Here is a 14,264-nt window from a genome sequence, read left to right as displayed (position 1 = left end):
GCGTGGTTGCACTGGTCAGTTTCGATATGGTGGCACCATGACTCAGCTAACAGTTGTTCAAGTTCAATTTAATCCGGTTAAACTTGAATGCAATATGCTGAGCCATGATAAAATAACATGATGCATATACAAAGCATGAGAATGATATCAACATAAGCACGGGATGCCACATAACTATCCACCATATCAACTATGAATAATCTCCAACTGAACATGGCATAATGACGAGCATAAATATTACAAGTGCAACACTACTCATAGCATAACATGACCACTAGCATCAACCATAAACATCATGCATGAACATAACAACAATGCAAGCATGCAAGCATTTAACCAACTGGATGCAATGGAACATGTATAACAACGGTACTCAGGACGGATGGCCGTCATGCACCGAAGACCATTACCAACATCAACATGTACTACTAGCAAGCATAAGCATATGAAAGGAATACTGGCAACTAGCAGGGCATGATAACCAGGTGCATAACAACATAGCAAGAAGGTAAGCACTAACCCAGAAGCATTACCGAAACAACGATAACCATATTTTAAACAAGCAAACATTTAATAAATATTCAAGTTGAAAACCATGGCACTGCATGACTATCATGCAAGTGGGTATTGTGGCTTGCCTGGGGATGAAGAAAACACCGGGAAGATGTGCGGAAAGATCGCAGAAAGATTCGCCGGAAACACTTCTCTCTCGAAAGGGGCTGGTTAACGGCAAGGGAAAAATGGTCATTTTCACAGTGTCAAATCATAGTGAAAATGAAACCAATAGAACAGGCACGACGAGACGAAGAAGTGGGCTTTGGAATCACCTCATTTGGAGCTGTGCTTAAAAAGATATGAAGGGTTGAAGTTCAGGGACTTTTCAACAAAATATCATCACAAACAAGTCCCTGAGTGGATAAGACAGAGGCGCAAAGTTAGAAATACGCTTTCTGATTAAGAAAACGCATTCTGGGCTGAAACAGAGAGGAAATACGCTTTCAGTAAAAGAAAGCGTACTTTGAGCAGAAGCAGAGGGAAAATGCGCTTTCCCGAAGGTGAAAACATACTCAACCGAGTACGCCTCCACTTAATCCAGTCAGCCGAGGCGGGACCGAGGCGTGTGATGTTGACACGCGGGTCCCATAGGCGGTGGGGCCCATCACTTATCCACCTAGGCAGGCGGGGTCAACGCCTACCCGCCGACAGGTGGGGCCGCTAGGAGATGGGGCCCGCCAGGCTCCTGTCTTCTTCCTCCTCCTCGCTGCGCCCCGATGGAAACAGAGGAGGGAGGCAGGGAGGAGACCGGCGACGGGGCGGGCAACTCCAGCCGTCCCAGGCTCAGGCGAGAGCACCGGCCGTTTCGGGGTGGAGTGTCGCGCCCACCCAGACGAGAAAAGGGCGCCCGGGAGGACCAGGGGCGACGGGGCTCACGGCGACAGGGAGGCGGCAGAGAGCGGCGGCCGTTCTCGGGGCACGGCCCTAGGGGTGCTCCGGCAAGGTGGGGAGAGGGTAGGGAGGTTCGCCGGACTCCGGGGAAACCGAGGGTGGTGGCTAGGGGCAGAGTAGGGCTCTGGTGGCCGCGAATTCAGGATGAGGAGGCCCGCGGCCATGGCGGTAATGGTGGAGCAGGAGAGCTCCAGAGGCTCGGGCGGATGGATCGGGAGGTTGCTGGGAGTGAGGGGGGCTGGTGGTGAGGTCGAACGGCCTCGAGGTGGGCTTATATAGCCGCGGGGCGAGGTGTCGCGCTGTTGTCGCCTCGGACACGCGGCCGGCGCCGCGGACGCGTGTGCACGCGCATGAGCTTGGGGAAGGCGACGGAGAGGGAACGGACGAAGGGCAGGGCTCACGGAGACGAGGCCGAGCTCGTGGACAAGAAGAGAAGAGGCCGAACGCCATATATGCCCGGTCGGCTACAGGCTTCCCGTGGGCGCGCGGCGACGAGAGCTGACGGAGGGGCTGGCGGAGGGGAAGAGGGCTCCATAAGGACAGCGACGATCGCAGGCCAGCTGTTGGACAGGCTCACGAGCGCGAAGGCGATGAGAGGGAGAGGGGGCCGAGCAAGAAGACGCCCTGGACGCGACCAACGCCAGTAGAGCGCGTGCATTGCATGCCAAAGCTCGTGATCACCGCGTGCACTGGTGCACACAGTGGCACACGGCCGGCCAAACAATGTCTGGGGGCTTGTCCTTCCTGGGGAGGTTGCAACTGTGGTGGTAGTTTGGTTAAAAGTGACATGGTTAAATGGCAGTTAACACCTGAAGTTTACTGCAGTAAACTTGATCGTGTACTGCTGCTCAACAGAGAGGTGATTGGGTCAAATGGAGTTGTCTGGGAGGTTGAGGTAAATAAGGAATTACATCCATGGTAACTATGGAGGGGTTTGGATCAAGATTTAACAGAGTTGCTTTGCAACTGCCAAATATGGTCCAGAATCAAGATTTGGATGATGCACTCTGATGAAGCATCAACTTGAGCTCAAATTGGGCAAGGAAGAGTAATTTGGTCCTATGAAGATGCTCAAAATGTCTCATACCAATTGGCCAAGCCAAACTGGTACTTGCTTCACAAACATCTCCTCTGGACAGAAACTTGCAAAACTTGTAGAGAAATAATGGCTTGATGAAACATGCCGAAAATGGGTGGAGGTAAGTTATATGGACAATAGAAGGCCTAGAATAATTGGCAGCCATAATGGAGCAAGATAGAATATATTTGCTTCACAAACTGAAATTTTGGACAGAATCAAAGAATTGAAGATGAGCTCACATGGAGGCATGACATGAGCTCTACTTTGGTGGAGGGCTATGATATGATTACATGAAGGACCATGCAAAATGGCAACTCATTTGGATATGCCTAGCTTGCACCTCCTTCACAAAGCTTCTTTCTGGATAGAAACTTTGGAAAATCATAATTAAATAATTACTAGGCAAATGAGGTTGCATTTTGTCATGTGGCAATGATATGGGCAGAAAAAGGTGTCCAAGGAGTTTGAGGTCAATTGAGAAAAGGAAAATAGCACTTGCTTCACAATGTGCCATTTAGGGCAGAATAGGGAATGAATTATTTGAGCATGATGATAAACATGACAAATGAAATATTTTGCCATATTTGAGAAAGATATGACCCAAACAATTTATGAGAATTATTTGGGAATTTTAGGAGTGATGGAAATAAAGGTTGCTTCACAACCTAGGGCAATTTGAGTTATTCCTTTAATAGAAAAGGAATGTTCCCAATAAAAAGAATATTGGGATTTGGGCTAGGATGAAAATGACAGGGTCTAGGGAAGGATTTGGGTATGACAAGCCACTCTGGAAGCAAAGAAGAGTTCATCTTCTTCACTTTCCAGACCACAAAGCTACGGAAAAAGAAAACTCAAGCAAAAACCTCAGAAAAACAAAAGAAAAAGAAAGGGCCAAAAATCAGGCTGTCACAAACCTTACCCCCTTAAAGAAATCTCGTCCTCGAGATTTGGTTGCTCAGGGAACAAGTATGAAGATACTAACTTAAGGAAACCATTTCCAACTCGGGTATCCTTTTTGTTATTTTTGTTCCCACTAAATTTTTATCTGACTGGCCCTGGGGTGGTTTGCTTTAATATATCCATATTCTAACAGATCTTACCTTGCTTGTTCATGCTTATACAGGCTCCAATTTCTTTTCAGATCTGCTGACTTAGCTGACTGTGATTGATTCTCACGACTGAAATATATGTCGGTCTCACAAATCCAAGAGTGATTTCCGCTGGGTGTGTCATCCGGCACTGACAATCTTTCATGAAGTGGTGATCAGATTTTTTTCTAGTGGACACCCAAGCTCTAACTCCTTGCATTGGGTTTCTCCACTAAATGCAGGTCCTTCGAGTTCCAAACAGTGAGTTGGGTCATAACCGCTTTCCCGACAGCTTCTAGCTTATCGCGGAAGTTTCTGAATCATCTTAACTGGTTCCACTGTCTTGAGTATCAGATCCATACCAAATATTTGATTGTCGCCTGTCGTGGCTAGCATAAGAGTTTGACATGTAGGATAATATCTGCAGACTTTACTGACGGTGGTTCTGCACCACGCGGGTCTTGCAACAATTTTCATACCCACATCACTGGTCTTGCTCCTTCATTATCGTTTTCTTGGTCTGGATCCTTGGCTGAAAGAGCTGGGTCATATTGCTTCTTTGTATCACCATAGGTACGGTCGGTACAATTTTTCGGCAATCCTAGCCTATCCTCATTTTTTTGACAAGGTACCCCATTTAAATGGCAGTTTTAACTCCCCTCAAGTTCTGACTGATTCTTGCTTCTGACCAAAATGTTGCGGATCTGATTCTTGAGATTCACTGCCATATGCTGTCAATTCACAGTGTACTACCTTGTACCAATGTCTTACTGAGGAAGATTGGCTGGCTTGTGCTCGAAACTTTCATCGGACAGCTTGCTGAAGAAGACTGGGTATCGTGCTTCAGAAGCTTACCCCCTTAAAGACTTTGCTGGGGAAAGACTCAGTACCTTATGCCAGAAGCTTTTGCGGTTGCTTACTGAAGAAGGCAGAGTACCTTGTACGGGAAATCATCCATGTATCGTACTGAAGAAGATAGATGACTCTTGCCTTGGAAGCTTCTCGGGTATCTTGCGAGGGAAGCTTGGGTTACTTACACCAGAAACTTCTTATTGTGATATGCGGACCGATTTCCACATATATAACCATCTTAAAATTTTTGTTATTGATTTCTTGTATGAAACGGGGTTTTGTAGGACTATCCTCCTTTCTGAGGACATGCCATATTTTTGCTTGCTTCCAGGTACCTCGGGTTCCAAATTCATCCTCAACGAAAAATTACACTTGTATCTGAGCCATACCTTTGATAATATTTTGTCAACCTTGCACACAATTTATCTTCTTGCTGATTTGATCATTTCTGGTATGAGGAGTGCACGTTAATGCAAACTTTGTACTGACATTCCATCCAGGATTTCTTTTGTATTCAGACGAGCTATTTCCAATTTCACTGCAGTCTGCTGACAATTCCATTCTGTTTAGCTGAGTTTCCAAATATATGCATTTCTTGCTGACTCTTCGGGTCCGGTGTCGGCTGACGAGCAACTTTAATAGGGGGAAAATTTGTAACACCGAAGGCCCAAAGAAAGAAACAAAAGAAACGACTAAAACAAAAGCACACAAGCATACTACTAATTTAATTAATCAAGCAATCATCACATATTACTGCTACTCACACCATAATATGCATGCACACCTAAGCACACAAATCGCACGAAAACTCCGTTATTACGGTCAAATATGCTGTGGCGGTGTGCACGAAAATTATATCCGTGTGTGGAAGGAGTTGGCGTAACCGAAGCTACACCAAGCACTGGCTGAACAGTGGCTGGATCTAGATGGATACACAGGTGAGAACGGACTTGACGATCAAGTAGCGAGACACAAAAGTCACGACCACCTCATTATCAAGCGTACGAAGGGAATCGTACCCGTCCAAAGAATGAAATGACATGGCAAGATAACAATGGAAGACTGGGTTTATTGGCATTGCCCTTTTCTGATAACAAAGATCAGCAAGGGTTGCCAAGGGGACGAGATGAAGGGCATGGATGATGATGTGGTCGCATCACACCGAGGGGCAGGCATGCTAAGAAGGAGGGTGCAGGCAGTGGACCGAAAACGATGCCGCCTATACTCACAAGATCAACCGTTAGTGACAAAATAATAATCTATATGCATGCTATGCGACAAACAAATTCAACAATCAAGTGCAACAAACCAACTGGGGTCTATACTACCGCTTTCTAACGTTCACGCGGGCTAAGGCATCCTACAGCCAGACCTGCTCTGATGCCAAGCCTGTGGCACCCCGGCTTAGAGAAAACCGGAACGCCCCGTATTCCAGCCCAGAGATCGAGGTGAAGTCTTCTAGAATACGGCACTGCTTAGCATAGAACAAACCAGCTTTCTATTATTACACGGATATGAATACAAGGTCTCCGATATTACAATGAATAACATCGGCACGGCGACACTACGCCATCCTCAGTTGCTCTATGCAAGCAGCAGAACAACTCGAAGCAGCGGAAAAAAACTTCTAGCAGCGGAACAACGACAATGGTGGTGAACTCCACTCCGCAGGGACTCTGGCTGGAACGCTTATCCTAGCTCGCGAACACAGGAACAACACAAAACAAGCAAGTAATCCAGGCGCGACCTGCAAGCTGGCATGACACGCCAGGTCAGTACATTGAATGTACTTGCAAGCTCACAATTAACCAGAAGCATTCAAGACAAACAACAGCATGGCAATTACAAGTTAATCAGGGATTATCATGAGATCCTTATGACAACATGACATGAGCAACATGAACATGATACAGCTAGAACAACATGAGCATAGCATGAACATATGAATTCGACGATACTAGCATGCAACATGAAGACACTATATGCACTATTTATTCTGCTCGGGTTACCTCGTAACCATCACATGCATCACTTACCAACCTCGGACATCACACGATCATCTCAGGATCAAATCAAGCTTGGTATAAACAATACCGTAGTAATCATTAAATGACCACAAGGAGCTTGATTTTTACCCACGATTCTCGCACAATATCACGAATACCCAACGACTCGGTATCCTCGATACCACGGTGATCATTCCGGCGATCACAACCATGACCAACACTTGGTCTCAAACGGTGATCTTTCCGGCGATCACAACCAACTTATCTCATCGTCGAACCGGGGTTGTCATTAATCAAGTTATTATTAATATTGTTGACTCATTGTGGGACCGACACGAACTGGGCCCTTATCCGCGGGCGCGGCTATCGATAGATTTAATGTACACTCTGCAGAGGTTAGTACACTGTACCCACACCACGGAACCCATGGCCTCGCACTCCCATTCGGGTGGACCAACGGTGTTCCGACAAAACCGATCTACTGCCATGACACTCTCCCGGCCACTCCGACCAACTCCCCTTTGGGCTAAGTCCTGGGTGGCCCCGTGTCTACCAAAGACACAACGACCACCATTGTGGTCCGTCCCAAACAGGGACAAAAGCGCTTATCATCCAATCTATGGGCACACAAGGTTATGTCCGCCTACCTGACCAGGGTAAGCACGCCCATAACCTTCCCTAGTTGGAGGCACCGGCGAGAGGCACAACAATAGACCCAGTTAGGACCTTCCCATAAGGGAAGCGTGGTTGCACTGGTCAGTTTCGATATGGTGGCACCATGACTCAGCCAACAGATGTTCAAGTTCAATTTAATCTGGTTAAACTTGAATGCAATATGCTGAGCCATGATAAAATAACATGATGCATATACAAAGCATGAGAATGATATCAACATAAGCACGGGATGCAACATAACTATCCACCATATCAACTATGAATAATCTCCAACTGAACATGGCATAATGACGAGCATAAATATTACAAGTGCAACACTACTCATAGCATAACATGACCACTAGCATCAACCATAAACATCATGCATGAACATAACAACAATGCAAGCATGCAAGCATTTAACCAACTGGATGCAATGGAACATGTATAACAACGGTACTCGGGACGGATGGTCGTCATGCACCGAAGACCATTACCAACATCAACATGTACTACTAGCAAGCATAAGCATATGAAAGGAATACTGGCAACTAGCAGGGCATGATAACCAGGTGCATAACAACATAGCAAGAAGGTAAGCACTAACCCAGAAGCATTACCGAAACAATGATAACCATATTTTAAACAAGCAAACATTTAATAAATATTCAAGTTGAAAACCATGGCTACTGCATGACTATCATGCAAGTGGGTATTGTGGCTTGCCTGGGGATGAAGAAAACACCGGGAAGATGTGCGGAAAGATCGCAGAAAGATTCGCCGGAAACACTTCTCTCTCGAAAGGGGCTGGTTAACGGCAAGGGCAAAATGGTCATTTTCACAATGTAAAATCATAGTGAAAATGAAACCAACAGAACGGGCTCGACGAGACGAAGAAGTGGGCTTTGGAATCACCTCATTTGGAGTTGTGGTTAAAAAGATATGAAGGGTTGAAGTTCAGGGACTTTTCTGCAAAAATATCATCACAAACAAGTCCCTGAGTGGATAAGACAGAGGCGCAAAGTTAGAAATACGCTTTCTGATTAAGAAAACGCATTCTGGGCTAAAACAGAGAGGAAATACGCTTTCAGTAAAAAAAGCGTACTTTGAGCTGAAGCACAGGGAAAATGCGCTTTCCCGAAGGTGAAAATGTACTCAACCGAGTACGCCTCCACTTAATCCGGTCAGCCGAGGCAGGACCGAGGCGTGTGACGCTGACGTGTGGGTCCCATGGGTGGTGGGGCCCGTCACTTATCCAGCTAGGCAGGCGGGGTCAACGCCTACCCGCCGACAGGTGGGGCTGCTAGGAGATGGGGCCCGCCAGGCTCCTGTCTTCTTCCTCCTCCTCGCTGCGCCCTGATGGAAACAGAGGAGGGGTGCAGGGAGGAGACTGGCGACGGGGCGGGCAGCTCCAGCCGTCCCAGGCTCAGGCGAGAGCACCGGCCGGTTCGGGGTGGAGTGCCGCGCCCACCCAGACGAGAAAAGGGCGCCGGGGAGGACCAGGGGCGACGGGGCTCGTGGCGACAGGGAGGCGGCAGAGAGCGGCGGCCGCTCTCGGGGCACGGCCCTAGGGGTGCTCCGGCGAGGTGGAGAGAGGATAGGGAGGTTCGCCGGACTCCGGGGAAACCGAGGGTGGTGGCTAGGGGAAGAGTAGGGCTCTGGTGGCCGCGAATTTAGGATGAGGAGGCCCGCGGCCATGGCGGTAATGGTGGAGCGGGAGAGCTCTAGAGGCTCGGGCGGATGGATGGGGAGGTTGCTGGGAGTGAGGGGGGGCTGGTGGTGAGGTCGAACGACCTCGGGAAGGCGACGGAGAGGGAACGGACGAAGGGCGGGGCTCACGGAGACAAGGCCGAGCTCGTGGACAAGAGGAGAAGAGGCCGAACGCCATAAATGCCCGGTCGGCTACAGGCTTCCCGTGGGCGCGCGGCGACGAGAGCTGACGGAGGGGCTGATGGAGGGGAAGAGGGCTCCATGAGGACGACGACGCAGGCCAGCTGTTGGACGGGCTCACGAGCGCGAAGGCGACGAGAGGGAGAGGGGCCCGAGCAAGAAGACGCCCTGGACGCGGCCAACGCCAGCAGAGCGCGCGCATTGCATGCCAAAGCTCGTGATCACCGGGTGCACTGGTGCACACAGTGGTACATGGCCGGCCAAACAATGTCTGGGGGCTTGTCCTTCCTGGGGAGGTTGCAACTGCGGTGGTAGTTTGGTGAAAAGTGACATGGTTAAATGGCAGTTAACACCTGAAGTTTACTCCAGTAAACTTGATCGTGTACTGCTGCTCAACAGGGAGGTGATTGGGTCAAATGGAGTTGTCTAAGAGGTTGAGGTAAAGAAGGACTTACATCCTGGTAACTATGGAGGGGTTTGGATCAAGATTTAACAGAGTTGCTTTGCAACTGCCAAATATGGTCCAGAATCAAGATTTGGATGATGCACTCTGATGAAGCATCAACTTGAGCTCAAATTGGGCAAGGCAGAGTCATTTGGTCCTATGAAGATGCTCAAAAAGTCTCATACCAATTGGCCAAGCCAAACTGGTACTTGCTTCACAAACATTTCCTCTGGACAGAAACTTGCAAAAATTCTAGAGAAATAATGGCTTGATGAAACATTCCCAAAATGGGTGGAGGTAAGTTATATGGACAATAGAAGGCCTAGAAAACTTGGCAGCCATAATGGAGCAAGATAAAATATACTTGCTTCACAAACTGAAATTTTGGAGAGAATCAAAGAATTGAAGATGAGCTCACATGGAGGCATGACATGAGCTCTACTTTGGTGGAGGGCTATGATATGATGATATGAAGGACCATGCAAAATGGCAACTCATTTGGATATGCCTAGCTTGCACCTCCTTCACAAAGCTTCTTTCTGGATAGAAACTTTGGAAAATCATAATTAAATAATTACTAGGCAAATGAGGTTGCATTTTGGCATGTGGCAATGATATGGGCAGGAAAAGGTGTCCAAGGAGTTTGAGGTCAATTGGGAAAAGGAAAATAGCACCTGCTTCACAATGTGCCATTTAGGGCAGAATAGGAAATGAATTATTTGAGCATGATGGTAAACATGACAAATGAAATATTTTCCCATATTTGAGAAAGATATGATCCAAACAATTTATGAGAATTATTTGGGAATTTTAGGAGTGATGGAAATAAAGGTTGCTTCACAACCTAGGGCAATTTGAGTTATTCCTTTAATAGAAAAGGAATATTCCCAATAAAAAGAATATTGGAATTTGGGCTAGGATGAAAAATGACAGGGTCTAGGGAAGGATTTGGGTATGACAAGCCACTCTGGAAGCAAAGAAGAGTTCATCTTCTTCACTTTCCAGACCACAAAGCCACGGTAAAAGAAAACTCAAGAAAAAACCTCAGAAAAACAAAAGAAAAAGAAAGGGCCAAAAATCAGGCTGTCACAAAGGGCAAAGGGAAGAAGGGGAACTTCAAGAAGAACGGCAAGCAAGTTGCTGCTCAAGTGAAGAAGCCCAAGTCTGGACCTAAGCCTGAGACTGAGTGCTTCTACTACACAGGGACTGGTCACTGGAAGGGGAACTACCCCAAGTATTTGGCGGAAAAGAAGGATGGCAAAGTGAAAGGTATGTTTGATATACATGTTATTGATGTGTACCTTACTAATGCTCGCAGTAGCACCTGGGTATTTGATACTGGTCCTGTTGCTAATATTTGCAACTCGAAACAGGGGCTACGGATTAAGCGAAGATTGGCTAAGGACGAGGTGATGATGCGCGTGGGAAATGGTTCCAAAGTCGATGTGATCGCCGTCGGCATGCTACCTCTACATCCACCTTTGGGATTAGTTTTAGACCTGAATAATTGTTATTTGGTGCCAGAGTTAAGCATGAACATTATATCTGGATCTAGTTTGATGCGAGACGGTTATTCATTTAAATCGAAGAATAATGGTTGTTTTATTTCTCTACTATCTAAAAGAACCTAAGGTTCCGTTTCCCCTCTTACGTCTTTAGTTTCGTCGATCCATCCTCGCTTCTTCCGGCCTCCTCCACTTCCCAGCGATTTATTTTGGCATGTCCTGATTTTTCTCGTATCACCTCAGCCGCCTCCCTCTCGCCTCACGGAAAGAAAGCACGCACCCACCTAGCACTATCCCCATCACGATCTGGCCGCCGCCCCAATGATCGACATCGCATTCGGCGCCGCCCGTCCCCTCCCTCTCCCGTCTCGCGCTTCTGTCTTCAATCTCCCGTCGGACGTGCTTGTGCCTCCCATCTCGCATCGGCGACCACTCGCCAGCGACGCCCCGAGGCCACCGACGCGGGGAACGAAGGATTGGTTGCCGCTGTTCGGAGCTACTTCGTCGATGTCGCCAATGGGGGCTTTGGCAAGTGCTCCTGGCCTTCCGCCGCCACCGCCGGGCCTGCTTATCGGGACGCCGTCGAATCCTCTGTCGCCAGCCCACGTCCCAGTTCTCCCCTTCCTCTCATAGTTCATCTAGCCCCTACATCCTCCTCTGATTCTCCAGGTTAGTCGCGAGGGACTCATAATCTGCAAGTTCCTGATTTCGAATTGTTTGTGTGTTGTTGTGTTGCAGGCACTTCACGGATGAGATTTTCTCATGTTGTTCTTGCCTCCTCATGTGGTGCCACCTCCTCACGTCGTGCAGCCTCCACAGTCCACACGCGAAGCCACCGAGGTCGGAATCAGACGTGCCAGTCCATGCATCACGTTCTCATGCCATGCCCAAGGTCGTCTTGTTGCCCTGTTGCAAGAATTCCTACGTACAATATTAGTGTTCATATTAGTCTGCAGGTTCATGTGTATCTTTTCAGTATTCAAAATTAGGGAATTCAAGTGATAAATATATTGTTTGGAATTTCGTTACTATGCCATGATCGGTTCAATTTATCCACCATTTAATGTTTTCATTTTTCTGTTGTACAGTAGTTCCTTCTATGGAATTGCACTAATAATATTGTATTCAACTTCGTTAGTGTCCAGATGCAAGTTGATGAATGACTGTTCATGTTACTTGAGAAGAACTAATTAACATGTTCAAGAACAACTGCTGGATTATAATTTTATAAGCCTTTGTACGTTATGCAAGCATACTCATCGATTAATGTTACATCGCCACACCAGCCAGCAGGAGCGGCAGCAACAACAGGGTGTCGTACATTGACCTGGAGGTTGTCCCGAGGGGCACAACACCGCCAGTGGAGATGTATCAGGTGAAGAAGGAGGACATGGGGACGAAGGTGGTGGTGTGGTAGATGGCGGAGGTGGACAAGATGAAAAATTGGTTCGAGAGGGGGGTGGTTGTCATCAACGACTGGGAGACGGAGCAAGTAGACAAGGCCTTTGCCTGGCTCCACAAGATTGAGGTGGGTCTGCGTCAAGAAGAGCACATACCTCTCTGTTCATTTTCATATTTTGCGTTCCATTTTCTATTGAAAACTTCACTGAGCAATTATACTTGCTTTGAGCATCATTTGCATATTCTTATATCTACGTGCAATGTAGCATCATCTTTCCTTGCAATCGGAGAAAAACACGAAGATTTAAATATTTTCAAGACAGAAAAAGCGTAAAGCCTTGCAAATCAACACAATACGTAAATTTAAAAAATAATTTGTCTTGCAAGAATCACCACATTTACGAGACTACGTAAATCTTCGACCATTGATGCAATTGTTCTATGTATGGTTTGCGATGATTATTTGGCAAACTATTTCTCTCCCCCGAAGAAGATAAAAATGAAAAGGAACTTCATCATCCATATGTTCTTGCTCTGAGAAAAGGCTTGAAAGGAACTAATACACTTTGGAATTTTTCTCAGTTTGAGCTTAATTAGCATGTTGTCATGACTGCATGCAATCCAGCGTAATCTTTCGTTTACATTCTTCCATTAATTTTGTGTAGACAGGACATGTCTCTACATGTATATAGAATTCCATCCCAAATTTTTGGATCACCTTTTTCACTAAAGAATGTGTTAACAATAATGCCTGCGCTGTATCAATACTATGACATGTAGTTTTCAAGATTCTAAATATTTTATTTGTCTTTTGTATGTGAACTTTTGACCAGTGGAAGATCCACCATAATGGTTCTGTACTAATAATTAAGTTAAGACTTTTGATGGTGATTTTGGCATGGTGATAGGTTCACTTTGGAATTTGTCTCGCTTTGATGGAGCTTGAATTCTTCACCACACTACGACTGATATTCCTGGAATTTGTGATCACAATGTGTGCTTCCATTGTCATGCAGCTCAGCCTAGGACTGAGCACGGATGCCACTGTGTATTGCTAAAATTTACAGGAAATGCAGAAAATAGAGTTACAGCAAGTGAGCAATGCACAGTTCCCAAAATGTGTACCGCATTGTTATCGAGATAATTATATGTTGTTGTATGGAGAGAATTTGAGTGGGAGTGATTGCAGCATTGGGAGAAGGCACGCGATACATCCTGTTGGCACCCTCAAAAAATGGCTTTAGAGTCTAAGGTATAATGACAGGGAATAAGGTGTAGGATCGTTTCCTAGAAAATTCTATTCAATTTACATGGTTGTGAACCATAGAGTTTCTTATTTTATTTAAGGATTTTGACGCATGGATGTTCTGTCTTCCATTATACTCCCATCGTTCCTAAATATAAGTCATTTAGACATTCCAATACGGACTACATATACGGAGCAAAATAAGTGAGTCTACACTCTAAAATGCGTTTATATAGATCCGTATGTAGTTTGTATTGAAATCTCTAAAAAGCATTATATTTACGAACGGAGGGAGTAATTTGCTGCTCCTCTTGTAATCTATGGGACTATGAAAGAGTTTCTTGCTATTTTGCTTCTCTGATGACGCTTTCCCAACAAGCTTTATCACCATCGTTGGGCATGCACATCGTTAGCAACACAGTACATGGTTCTCCAGGAACCATTTGCTTACTTAGTAATATTTCTGTTCATATTATATGATGATATGCTTGATATGCTTTCCTTGTGTGATCATTGCGTGGGCTGGGTGCGGATAACATTGGCCGTTACCTAATACATTGGCCTGACCGGTCAGTACAATGAATTTATTCCATTCCAGTGGCTGCAACTGCCTTGTTTTTGTTTTTTGCCTGCATCATGTGCATCCTCGA

At 46.3% G+C, this 14,264-nt stretch overlaps 1 long non-coding RNA gene across 1 annotated transcript; it reads left to right on the top strand.

Moving 5' to 3' along the window:
• Positions 1-11,153: 11,153 nt before the first annotated feature.
• LOC109741903 (uncharacterized) lies at positions 11,154-13,727 on the top strand. The gene is made up of 3 exons (XR_002227715.4): positions 11,154-11,859; positions 12,254-12,495; positions 13,277-13,727. It is a non-coding gene; the product is annotated as an uncharacterized lncRNA (long non-coding RNA).
• The last annotated feature ends 537 nt before the right edge of the window (positions 13,728-14,264 follow it).

The sequence above is a fragment of the Aegilops tauschii genome, chromosome 6 (genome assembly GCF_002575655.3).
Source record: "Aegilops tauschii subsp. strangulata cultivar AL8/78 chromosome 6, Aet v6.0, whole genome shotgun sequence".
In the NCBI taxonomy this organism is placed as follows: Eukaryota; Viridiplantae; Streptophyta; class Magnoliopsida; order Poales; family Poaceae; genus Aegilops; species Aegilops tauschii.
The sequence above is the reverse complement of the archived record's forward strand: the minus strand, read 5'-3'. Positions and strand labels throughout refer to the sequence as shown.